Raw genomic sequence first — 13,664 nt, 5'->3', positions numbered from 1 at the left:
TCCAACATTTTCATCATCTACTACTTCATGTGCACGATATAACAAATAAAATCAAGCAAGTTTTTAAGGGGAAATGTCTCTAAAATTAAAAATCAAAGATATAAAGTTCGCCTAGACCTAAAAATCTAGAGAGAGATTGTACTTGTGAGAGATGTGTGCATATACACCTGTTTGAACTTAGGATGAACCTTCTTCAACCTTAGTAGGTTGTCCAGGTTGACTACGTCCTAAATAAATACATAATTTAAAAGACCATAATTAAAATGAACCCTAATTCTAAATATTCATAATTTAAAAACCATAATGTAATAAACCCTAATCCTAAGTATTCATAATTTGATAAAAGCTAATCCCAAATATTCATAATATAATAAACCATTAAGTTAATAGTAACCCTACGTTAATATTTACCATATTCCTAATTGGATAAACCCTAATCCTAACTATATGTACAAAAAGTCTAGAATATGATTGTACACTATAAGTTAAATATGCATTGGAAAAAAGATTGCACATGTGTATCTTGCCTCCTGTAGTATCCTGCTAAAGTTTTTTGATGATTTTCATCTTCTTGTTCAAGTTCTTCTTTGTGCATATTTACTTGCTCTTTTATCTTTATTTTCCACGTTGCAAATTCTTCTTCCAAAATTTGAAAATAGACAAGTTACGAAACATTTCCTCCCTTCCAATTGAAGTGTGAATTATCTGATTGGATTTAAATGTTAAAATTGAAAAAAAAACAAATATTATTTATATGACAATTTTTATAAAAAAAGAAACCCCTATAACCCGACATGAGTTTCGATCAAAAATACCTAAGGTTAGTTAACCATGCACGCAACCTACATTCTTGCATAGTTTTAGTTTTGATATAAACTTTAGCATTTTATTTCTATCGAAACTAATGTTTATAGTTTTGATAGAAACTAAGTTTCTATCGAAACAAGGTAATTACAAGTTTTCTCTAAATGTTAGAATATTTCTAGTGTTTTCATGGCTTCTAGGATCAATTTCAAGGTTCAGATGGAGCAATGAAGATATGTCATTTTGCATGATAGAAGTGCTCTAAATGAGCTTTCTAATGACTATGAATTTGATACATTTTAAATTTTTTAGGTATACATTTTTTACCTTAATTGAGTAGAGGTTCATTATAAAAAATAAACCTCTATATTGATGCTCATGGAAAAATAGTAACTAAGAGAATTTTTTTTTGAAAAATAGCTACAATCTTCATATTTGAGACCTCTTTCAATCAAAAAAAGAAATTTTGAAATCAAGCAAATATATAATAAACTACATGTGTCAAAAGCCACATATGTCAAAATTAGTGTTATGTCAACTTTGAACTCTGATGAAATATGGAATACTAGGGATAAAGACATCAAACCACCTCCACGGTTTTGGTATGGATGTTAGTAAACTAAATTTGAAAGAATCAAATTGATATATATTTTAGAAAAAAAGTTATGTGTGTCAAAATCAGTGTCACTCTTTCAAAATAAGGTTTTTTATAACATACCAATTTTCGTGGGAGAAAAAATAATTCAATAAAATCAATTCAAAAAATAAAAATAAAAATATATTTAGAATCTAGATAGAAAATGCTAAAAAAAATAACTTACTTCATCTTCAAATTCCTAACCATTAAACGACAATTTGCATTTCAAAGTGAAATTTTTTCAAAAATTCATAGTTTAATGATAATTTAGGCAAAAAAGTGTAACCCACTATTGTGGGTTCACCCACCTCTTCGAACCTTGGTTCAAAGTAGTTCGACCAAGGGTTTTTTATACTAACTATTTTCTGTAGGTGGGGCTCACTAAGCATAATGAAGATATTTATTTAAACATCTTCAAACCTCAGTTCAAAGTGGTTCAAAGTAGTTCAACTATTGAAAACTTTTGGGCAAGCATTAATGATCCTTCAAGGATGACCAGTTCCCAAGAAATTATTTGAAGTGACAGAAGTAATGATTAGGGGTCATGTCGAATTTAATTTTTGATTGAGGCATGAGATCAATTGTCATCATGTTTCAAAAAGGAAAATCTTTCACTCGAGAGTTGGATTATCTATCAAAAACTTGTAATTATTGTAAGGACACTCGCAAAAAAGGCTCATTTAATGAAGGTGTCTTATCATCACTTCAAGCGTGCAAATCAAGCCACAATGAAATTACCATAAATGCCTCATAATGAGGTGGCACTTTTGCCCATATGTCCTCTTTCTTTTTAAAGTATGAGCTTCTTATTTCATTGCTTTATTATGCAAAAGTATGAATTGAAGGAGGCATAGCCATAATCAAAGGAAAAAGGTGTGGTTTTCCCTCAACAAATCATAGGTGAGAACACAAGAAACCCCTTGTTCTTTCCTCTGTGTATGTGTTTCGAAGAACAAAGCAGTGTTGGGTCTTTAATTTCCTTTGTTTAAAATGAAGTTTGTTCTACATTTCTTCAGAAATATTTCTAGTTTGGAGTGTAGGAAGCTTGTTATTACTGATACTAACTTAGAGGGTGTCAAGGTTGAGAAATTACAAGCAAATTTCCTTCAATGATCAGATCAAGTTAAAGGTTGTATGGAAATTTTGACAAGTGGTCTGGTTGAAGCTGCAGCTTTTCCCCCTGCCCTTCTGAGTCCTAAGTTACTCCAGTTGTGTATTGACCACTATGACATGAGGACTAAGAGCATGTTAAGTAGAGATGGAGAACTAGTATTATCCATCTCTAGAGAGACCATTTCATTAGTCTTGCATTTGTTTGAATGTACTTTTGACACTTTTAGTCCTACCCAATCTTTGGTTGAGTATCAGGAAACGCCAGATAAATATCATAACATGATGGCTAGCAAGTGGACAGAAACCAACTACAAGGGTAGTTCAAGACTCCCTAAAATAATCACCAAAGATCATATGAAACCTCATATCCATGACCTCATGGTCTTACTACACAGATTCAAGGGTTCTTTAGATGTCTTCATTTTTGAAGAATGGATGTACCATTATGTAGAGATCATTCTAAAGGGAGAACAATTGTTGGATTGGGCAGAGTTGATATCTAGTTCAATGAGAAATCAATTAAAACATGCTAAAGTATCTAAAGAAGATTTCTACATGTCTTCCTACCTAAACTATTGCATTGCGTGTGTTAGCAATATTACTTTCCTCCCTCATGAAACCTGGAGTGAAGATGTAACTCTCTATCAATATTGTCCCTTGCTCCAAAAAGATAGAGTATTGGAGAATTTCAGGAAAACCCATGACGTGTTGATAGAAAGTGTGTACTTCAACCTCAAAAAGGTGTCCATGCCCATATTATCCCTAGAGGCCCAAAAGCTAATTCAGGTTTATGGGAGCTATTTTATCCAATTTCCTAAGTTCACATACTTGAGAATAGTGGGATTTGAGGAAGAACCAGTGTCATTACCTCGTTATGCTCTATACTGTTTAATCATAGCTGAAGTTTGTAGACAATTGTTTTCAGTGCTTAAAGATAATCTGCCCTAGGAAAACTAGGAGTTCATTTTTCCCATTAAACTTGGTCATTTGACTTGTAGCAACATGGTTAATGCCTTTGTTATTGGGAGCAACTTGCTCAATTTTAATCTTGGATTCTATCATGGAAGGAGAAATTTTGACAGCAAAGGTTTCGTTGCTAGAATACTTGGTTTGAAAGGTCAATCACCCATAGTTCCACACCTAGAAGATTTATGGAAAGATTTCCATGACGAAGAAGAAGTAATAAAGAAAGACCATTAAAGACTAACACTCCCACAAATAAGCTCTCTAAAATTGAAGTTTAGTTGGAAGGAGTAGTTGAAGATGGTTCAGATATTGTCAAACTTGGATGGGAAGAAGCAAGTGAGCTAAACAATTGGAGGTAGATTGGAACCAAGCGAAAGATGATGACATAAATTTGAGAACCATATCTATCCTTAATCACGTGGATAATTGGTTAATAAGAAGAAACATGAAGGCTACCAATAAAAAACAAGCTGGAAAATCTCCAAAGAACATTTCTTTCTCTAAGACATTGACATCTGACATATCAATTTCCTCTCATGTTGCAAGTGGTTCTTCAGCTCCTAATAAGAAAAAAAGAACACCATCCCCTAAGCAAAGCATGACACCTAGAACCAAATCAAAGACTAAGTCTAAGGCACTCATGCAGCAAGACATCCAAAAATAGAAAATGATGTCTTAGGGACAAGGTTTGGGAGAAGAACTCAGTTTCTTAGACACTTAGTATGGTGACATATAGTTGGTGGAAACCCCTAGGGTAGACCATCATAAGTTTATGACTCCTCCCAAAGGAAATCAAGGGATGACTACTACTCCTCCTATACCATCATGGCTATCTAGTTTTGTTAGCAAGAAGCGAACCCTATAGCCTGTGTCCATGCCTGTTAAGGATATTGTCACCAAGTATGTAGCTCATGGCTCTAAAAGTAAAAAGATGAAAAGTGACGCTCGACTGATCAAGGATCTAGTGACTAGAAGGGTAATGATAGAAGTGGCCACATACAAATATAAGGAAGAATCTAGGGAAATTGATGTCAAGGGATTTAAGGTCACCACTATGGAGTTAGGGGCTATTACCAAAGACATTGGTAATCATTTCTTTAAATTCTCTGTTGATCAGATTGCTAACTCAATCAGAAAGGGACAACAAGGAGAAAAAGGAATTAAAAGCACCAGTAGTCACCATGGTGGCCTATATAGATTCACTGATGAATTTAGGCACCCTTCCCTTGGTCCAAACCCCACAGTCTTTCAACCCTAATTCCTCTGACAGCCAACAGTTAATTAAACAAATGCAAAGAGGTAAACTGCTCTCAGATGTAGTATAGGAATGGGTGGCATCCATTATGAGGGAAGGCAATCAATTCATTCTAGACTTTACCATCACATTCATTGAGGAAGAGGTGTTGTTGGGTGAAATTCAAACCCTCACGCCAATCTAGGAAGCTGACTAGGATCGCTACCAAGCCATTATTTTCTAGGTTCACAAAGTCGAGAGATACGGGGTATTGGATTTTTAAACAAAAATCCCATGAAAACCATGGATTCTTACATGATTTTTATTCTTAAGAGAAAAATGGGATAGAAGGAGTCAATTTATAAGGGGGCCATTGAAGAAATGCAATTAGTAGAAGCTGAAATCACAGGAATGCACAAAGAACTCCTAAAGGAAATGCAGGTTGTCAATCCTACTAGAATTCTACAATTTGAAGATGGTAATATAGACTCTGAGGTGTTGATTAAGAACTTCAATGATACTATGATAGAAATCAAGGAAAATGATGCCCCTACCCCTAGAGACTTCACTACCTTGGCAAACACTGAATCAATGTTATATCTAAACAGGAATCTCAAGCCAAGGCAAAGCCAAAGAATCAAGGAGCTAAAATGGCAAAAGGATGCTTGTAGGTCAAAGTTGCTTAGTCTAAAGAATCCTCACCCCCATGCAATTCAAGAGTTCATGAACTCCTTCAGGAGCTGGAAGTTGGTGAAGCAAACTATGGTGGACGGAGGGAGCACTAATACAATGTTTAGTTAGGAGCAATTATTTTCTATTTTATTTTACAAAACTATTTTTAAAAACTGTTTCTCATTTTTGCAACTATTTCTAACCGAAAGGCTAGGATTTAATGGAGACCTTTTCATATTTGTAATAAACTATAAATGTTGGAGCATTTAGCTAAGTAGAGGTTAGATTTTTAGTAGTCAAAAATATACTTTGATGAAACTAGTACTATTTTAAGTTAATTATCTGGAAGTAATGATAGACAAATAGTCATATGTTTGAGAATACTTTCTTAAATGACTTAGTGCTAAAGAAGTCTTTTTGAATATATATCTATCACATTTTTTTGTTCTATAAAACTTAGTGTTTAAAGTGGTTCAATCATAGTTACTTTGTGAGCTATGGTGATTGGTTTTGTATGACATCTATTGTTGTTTCTTGTTGTATTCTCTCATTTATCTTGTCTTAATTCCAGTTTAAATTCATGGTGGAGTTCAATCTCTTAATTAATCCTGCTTATTTGTGGAAAGGCCATGAGCTTTCCATTCATTAAATCTCTAAATATGCAAGTTATTAGCTCAGTACCCAAGAGTACATGAGTGTTCCTTATGCACTTTCTAGAAAAAGTGTGTCTTTAGTTAGTTTCAATATTTGAATTTATTGATAAATCTTTTGTAAAGGGAGTTGTACCTATGAAAAATTCAAAGGGAAATGAATAACTCAATGTTTACCCAACTATTATGAAATTTATTGGATTTTTTGAGCCTTGGGCATAGAATAAATTATTGTTAGAGTAGGAAAAGACAATCTATTCACTAACAAAGTGAAATACATAACCTCTATTTCCATAGGGTCTAGTCAGGATACCTCCTCCACCTCCAAAAAAACTTGAGACACCACCACCAAATTTTCCAGAGCAAGATGCCATGCCCTTTCCTCCTCCAGTTATAGAACAATAAAGATAGACTATAGAATAGGAGGTGTATGTAGTGCACCATACAAAGGGAGCTTCCGAAGAAGGATACATTTTTGCATCAAAAGAGTAGGATCCACCTATAGTACAACCACTCTCCTCCCCTCTTATAACTATAACAACTACCCCATTGGTAGAACAACCAAGAGTAGAAAAGATCCTGAAGAGGACAAAAAAAGAGAAAAGACCAACATCCATAATGACTTTTTCACTTGGTCAGTATATGTCTTCAATGGGCACTGCACCATCTTGGCTAAAATGGGAGGTAGAGACCAATCAAAGGAGGTATGTGAGGATCTCTACGAAAGAAATGCTAGTTTTGACACAAACAATAAAGCCAACAATGTCTATTTGAGAGGACCCAAATTGTCTAACCTTCATCACAAAGAATCACCAACAAGGGTTGGTGGTGCACATAGGCATTCCTCCTCCTAATGCATAAATAGAGGACATCACTACACAAGACTACTAGGTGCAAGAGATCATTTTGGGGAAGGCCATAAAGTATACAACTAATTTTTTGACAACTATGGGTCTAAAAAGGGCATTTCATCAATTAGACTAAGGAGAAGAAGAGCTCCAAGTTTTGAGGAAGAAAAATGGCATTTTGCAAGAGCTCATAAAATAAGTAGTGGGTCCCATTAACCTTGACTACCCTCAGATTGCATTCTCAGTTGCCCTTAGAAAATCATCTCCGCCCTAAAACCAAGTGAATCATTTTTGGATGCATGTAAGAGATGGCATCACAATTTTGAAGAGAGAAGAGTTGAAATAATAGAGGAAAATATACATCTACTACATAGCATTGAGAAGAATGCATAAAAGCTCCCAACTATGGTCAACGAAGATTTTGGGATAATGGACGAGGTTTTCACCCAGGCTAACAACTAGTGGCATTTCAGACAATAAAAATAAAAAGTTATCAAATGCCATTGAACATTTACACCAGAGAGGAATTTGATAAAATTAATGATTGGATTGAAAAGATATAGGCTAGGAATAGTGTCACATTAGCTCTATACAAAGATATCTAAGAGATGTAGGACATGACTCAAGCCCATTTTTGGAAGCAGATAAATATTATAGTGTGAATAGCTTTGAGATTTTTGATGATGAATCTAGAATGTACCTATGCTCGATGGAAATATTTGTGCACTATTTCCAATAATATTTTGAAGAAATGTCCTCTGAGGATGATGTTTACTGAATATTTAAGATGAGGAGACACAGAAGGAACTAGACTCAATATTGTATAATTTTGTAGTTCAGTACAGGAGGAGGTTTGTGATTTTCATAAGGAAGTAAGGGCCAAATACCAAGCCTTGGATTTTCTAAATCCCCATGAGATCATGATGACCATCCAAAAGTTCAAAGCGACTTATTCAAACATCTTTTTGGTTAAAAATCAACAAGACCCATATGTTGGAAATTAAGTTTGGGACTTTGAAAAATACTGCCAGTTTTGATCTTGAGACCATTGAAGGTGTGCAAGTGTGCATGTCTACATTTTGAAATTTTGGCAGAGGAAGAAATTTTGTCTCTGAAGGTGCACAAGTGAGACGATATCAAAACAATTCTAGTTGTGCCAACAGGTAACTACTAGTCCCAATTTTGAAGCATTTTCATGCATTGAAAGTGCAGTTTTTGAGAGTATGACAATAGTTTAACTAGTAGAGACACATAGAGAAGTCAAATTCTCATTTTTAGAAGTCCCAAAGACTCAAGTTCCATCTAAAGTCTTCCTTCCTCTTATCTCCTTCTTCTAAGGTAGTTTTGAAGTCAAGTAAAGGTTCATGCACCATGCAATTAATAAAATAAAGAGTCTAGGCCTACTTAGCACCTATTTAGGAGTCTCTTTGTACACAATTTTTATAAAATTAGTGTTTTTAGCATTATTTTTGCAAGGAAAAACCCTAGATCCAAAAATTGCATGAAGGATGGGGTTTCTTATAAATACAAGAATGTAATATGTATTCAAGGCCGATATTTTGATGCAATAAAGTATGCTATTGGTGCTCTCATTTTGTGTGGTGTTTGTTGTTGGAATGTACATTTTCTTTATGAATTTTATGTTCATGAATAAATATGGAGTTAATAGTTTTGTTTTATTTTAATGCTTGTGTGATCAATTAGTTTTGGTGTTTGTCATTTTTGTTTAAAAAATCTTATGATGTGGCAAATTGAAGAAAAGATCATTCTTCAATTTTTGCATAGAGGTTTGTCTTGGATGCATGCACTTTCTATGGCTGCATGATTTGATGAATCATGAAACATCATATGATTTTAATTAGTTCCTTTGTTTATTGCATCAATGGAGTTGAGGACACACTTCTCCTAATTTCATTGATTTAATTTTTGACCCCTTTGAAATTTAATTCACCAATGCATTGTTACTATGACATATGTCCATTAAGGATTTCATTTTCAACAATTTTCTTTCATTTTTTGTTACCTTATCTCTATAATTTTCTTTTGAACATGTGGTTAGAATGTAAATTCATATAGTGTATTGTTAGAAATTTGCATCCATCATAAAATTTTAACAAAATATAGAAGCATATTGGTTTTTGGTCACATTTTCCAAAGTTTTGCAGAATTTACAGATACCAACACAAGCCTCTTAGTGAACAAACATATTTATCTTCAATTGAGATACCTAATCGGTTGAAAAACAACCATCTGAAACCTTGGAGTTTGTTATTTGATCAACTTTTCAAGAGAGAGATTTGTAAGAATTTCTATCGTTGTCATTGTGCAAAACAACTACTCAAAACTACACACAAGAAAAATAAGTTTTATTTTGTTAGATGAGGGCTTGCCTTGGTCAAGCCCTAGATTGAGGAGAAAATCTTGAAACTGAGATGAAAATATGGATAAGGAAATGCTCACATGTACTAAGACTAAATATATCAATGAGAAATACAATTAACTTTGTAGATGCAATTGATTTTGATATGTGATCAAGTATGCAAATGTAGTAGCCTTGACTCAAAGAAACCAAAATGAAACTATAGAAGTCAAAACCTTATGATTGGGAATTTTTGTGATCTTCCTTGATGAAAAATCGAAGAAATTGAATGATTTGGATGATAGATCACCTCCTTAGGAGCTAAAATTCTTTACCATTTTGAAGGAAGAAACTTGATACAAGAAGGAAATACTTGGTCTTGATGCATGCTTGATGAAAGCCTTGGAAATTGTTAACATGAAGTCTCATGTACGCATGTATGCTTGATCTTGATAATGGGTGGATAACTTGATATATGAATGGAAAAAAAATGCAAAAGCTTCTTATGTATTAGTTTTCAAGATAAAAAACCAAGCACACTAACTCAAGAGACATAATCAAACAATTGAAACACCTAGGACACTTTGGGCCCCAAGAAATAAATCTCTTAGGGTATAAGCTAACCTAGGTTGACCTATACCAACATAGTTGACCTAAATCACCTATACCTGATGAGGTTAAAGAAAAGGGGTCCCGAGGTCTCAAAGAAAGTGCAAAAAAAATTAGGGAACAATAAAATTGGTAGAAGATATGGTCAAAAAGATGATAAATTAACACTTAAAGGGCCATGCCAAAAAATGAGAGATGACCTATAAATTTGAGCAATATTGGAGAGAGAGAGAGAGAGAGAGAGAGGTCTCAAAACCAAGTGATTCCATTTTAAGATGATATAATACAAATATAAATTTTTAATTTTTATGTTAAAAGTATACAATACAAATATAAATTTTCAACTTCTATGTTAAAAGTATGTTTTTATATATTTAGCATTTTATTTTTTGATCTTTAATCATCAATTATAAAATAATATTTATACAAATGCTAATAAATAAAGAACAAGTATACATGTGATGTATTATTACTAGAATCAAGGCAAATATAGAAATAATATGGTTAAATAATAATATGGTGGATTACATTTTCATGTATATTTGAAAAAATCAATTGAAGTCTACATGGTTTTGTCTTTACAACAATAAGACATTTGACAATTTTCAAGCAATTTCACATTACAAGATCATGTATAATTCCCAAGTTAAAAGGATAAATAGACACACTTCCTTTTATCCAACTTTAACATATCTAATATATTTATAATTATAAAGGAATCTTAAATCTTTTGAATCCCCACTCTAAGTAGTTGCTTCAAATACATTTTTTTAAATGATTTAAGAAGATATCTCACACCTTTAACTACCATAATTTAGAATTAACAATAATGTATAACTATTTGTCTTCACCCTTCTACAACATAATTACACAATTTTTTATAATTTAAATTGGCCACATATTTTGCAATTGACTTTGTAGTCTTTATACAACTAAGTTAAACGACAAGTATATGTGTGATGATATTATTAGTGGAAGCAAGACAAATAGGGAACCACATATGCTTAAATAATAATACAATCAATAATATAATGTTATTGTTACCAATTTAACATACCTTTTAAATTGTTATGTTTTACGCTAAACTGATTATGTTTTAACTGTTGACCAAATGTGTTTAGCTACTGAGAGTATATAGTACAGAACGAAAAGAATGCAGCAAACAAAGTATAGGAAGCATAAGAAAGAGGATTGACCACTTTTTCAGGATACAAGTACCAAAAAAAATCCTTTTTACTCAAGTATTCAAAAAATATTTTTACAAAGTGTTCATATTTACACAGTACTTGAATACAATGCATTCAGATATTACTAGTGCTCTCAGCTCCTAACATAAATATCTAAATTAAACACATTGTACAAACAGAAAAGTACTGAAAAAGAGATAAAAAGGAAAGGCATCCATTGCCTGAATGGAAAGTTGTTGCGTTGAACGCCGGAGGGCTGATCCTGCATCTCCATCCGAGAGTAAAACCTGCAAAAAATGAGTAAAGAAATGGATTAGTTCATACGAACTGAGCAATGGAAGACTTTCCTATCATCGATACTCTGTTATTTATACAAAATGGTCATCTAGATAACTATGCTAAAAGGCAAGAATAATTCAAAGGAGATAAAACCCGTTTTTACTAATAAGTTTGTTCCATGTGCAGATACATGCATGAAGACTTGAGGCTATAAAAGGATCATGCACAAGTTACATGCATGAAGCCTTTTGGCTGAGTTTGCTCAGACAAAGACAGAAGATATTGAAGACATTGAGGAGATCATAGAAAGGACATGCATAAGTTACATGCACGAAACTTTCTAGTCAAATCAAGGCAGGGCAAAGACAAAAGACTTTGAGGAGATCATTGAAGGAACACACATACATTACAAGCATGGAACCTTTTGGTCGAATCATGTAGCAACAAAGGACAAGAGGAGACCATCCAAGGGGAATACATAAATTTAGAGCATCGTCATGTGGGATCAAATAATGTCAATTTGCAAAGTAGTTGGAGCCACACAATCTTTACTTTGACAGTTGAGTGTGGGGACAGCCTTGGTGTAGTTAGTTCAACTCAACTTAACCTTATAGATCTCGCAGGATCAGAGAGCTCAAAGATTGATACAGCTAGCATAAGGAGGAAGGAAGGTTCCTATATCAATAAGAGCCTATTAACACTCAGAACTCTGATATCGAAATTGAGTGATCGTAAGCCTTCACATATACCTTACCGTGATTCCAAACTCACACATTTGTTGCAGTCTTCTTTGAGTGGGCATGGCCGTGTATCGATTATCTGCACTATTACACCAGCTTCAAGTAATATGGAGGAAACACACAACACCTTAACATTTTCCCAAAGAGCCAAACGAGTTGAGCTTCATGCAGCTCCCAACAGGATCATTGATGAGAAGTCGTTGATCAAGAAGTACCAAAAGCGGATTGCTAGTTTGAAACAGGAGCTTGAACAATTCAAGAGGGGTTATCTTGTACCTACCCCTCAAGAGGATCTTCTTACATTAAGGCAGAAGGAATTGAAAATGCAATCAAGGTTAGAAGAACAAGAACAAGCAACGGCAACATTAATGGGAAGGATCTAGAGGCTTACCAAGCTTATACTAGTTTCTTCAAAGAATACAATTACAGATAATCTTCCTAAAAAACCTCTTTATCGTCAAAGAGATTCTTTTGGAGAAGATGAGCTTTTGTACCTTCCAGGAAGATGGCACAATTCTATATGTGATAATGATGATGATTTGGGATTAACAAGGCAAGATACAGATTTTCTCATTACTGGGAACGATGTAAGGAATAGTGCAGATGAAATTCTAAGGAATGAAAAGAAGAACAGAAAATGTGGCATGTTTTCTTGGTTCAAGATTGGATTGGCACAACCATGGCAAAACAGATGGACCTATTAAGAGAACTATTGAAAATGCTTGTTGGTGACATTGCATTATCTACCAGTTCAGTAAAATGTATGTCTGAACAAGCTGCCAATAATCCAGATGACATTCAATTACAAGCTCAAATTCTGCAAAAGGAGGACGAAATCAAAGAGAAGAAACGACATATGCGAACTTTGGAGCAGAGAATGATTTTAATTGGAGAAAGATTTGTAAACGATGCATCACTATCAAATTTGCAAGAGGTGAACACAAAGTTAATGAGCCAATTGAATGAGAAAACATTTGAGTTAGAGATTATGTCTGCAGACAATCGTATTCTACAAGAACAGCTGCAAACTAAGGCAAGAAACTTCCTACATGATCAGTACAGCCTTAACATTGTGCATATGGCTAATTGAAGTAAAGCACGTTTGATAAAGTAAATGATTTGTTAAAATATTCATCAGATTATACACAAAGGTTGTTGAAATTGAGAAATTGAAACAAGAGAAGATTCAACTTATTGAAGAAAAGGGTGGGCTAGAAATACAATGCCAAAAATTGGCTAAAGAAGCATCATATGCAAAGGAACTAGCATCTGCGGCTGCTATGGAGCTTAAGAGCTTGGTAGAAGATTTCACTCAACTTTCCTTCCAGAACACAAAGCTTACAAAAGAACTATAAACAAGGCAAAAAATGGAATCTTATAGGGGATCAAGCAAGCCAGTTATAGCTAATGGGAATTTTGAATATTATGAAAATAGGATTGAGCAAGTGATACCCAAATTTGTGAAAATAAAAGCTGGAACCTCAAAGAAAGTAAGACACATGTTGCTCATAGCCTTGGGAGAGCTGAATCAAGCTAAGAGAAAAAACGTCCATAACATGAAATCGC

General features: G+C 33.8%; 1 pseudogene; it reads left to right on the top strand.

Moving 5' to 3' along the window:
* Positions 1-5,135: 5,135 nt before the first annotated feature.
* Positions 5,136-13,453, top strand: LOC149565582 (kinesin-like protein KIN-7E, chloroplastic; annotated as a pseudogene).
* The last annotated feature ends 211 nt before the right edge of the window (positions 13,454-13,664 follow it).

This window comes from Cupressus sempervirens, chromosome 3 (genome assembly GCF_028749045.1).
Source record: "Cupressus sempervirens isolate cs-2001-9-10 chromosome 3, ASM2874904v1, whole genome shotgun sequence".
NCBI classification, from domain to species: domain Eukaryota; kingdom Viridiplantae; phylum Streptophyta; class Pinopsida; order Cupressales; family Cupressaceae; genus Cupressus; species Cupressus sempervirens.
This window is presented reverse-complemented; position numbering and strand designations above follow the sequence as displayed.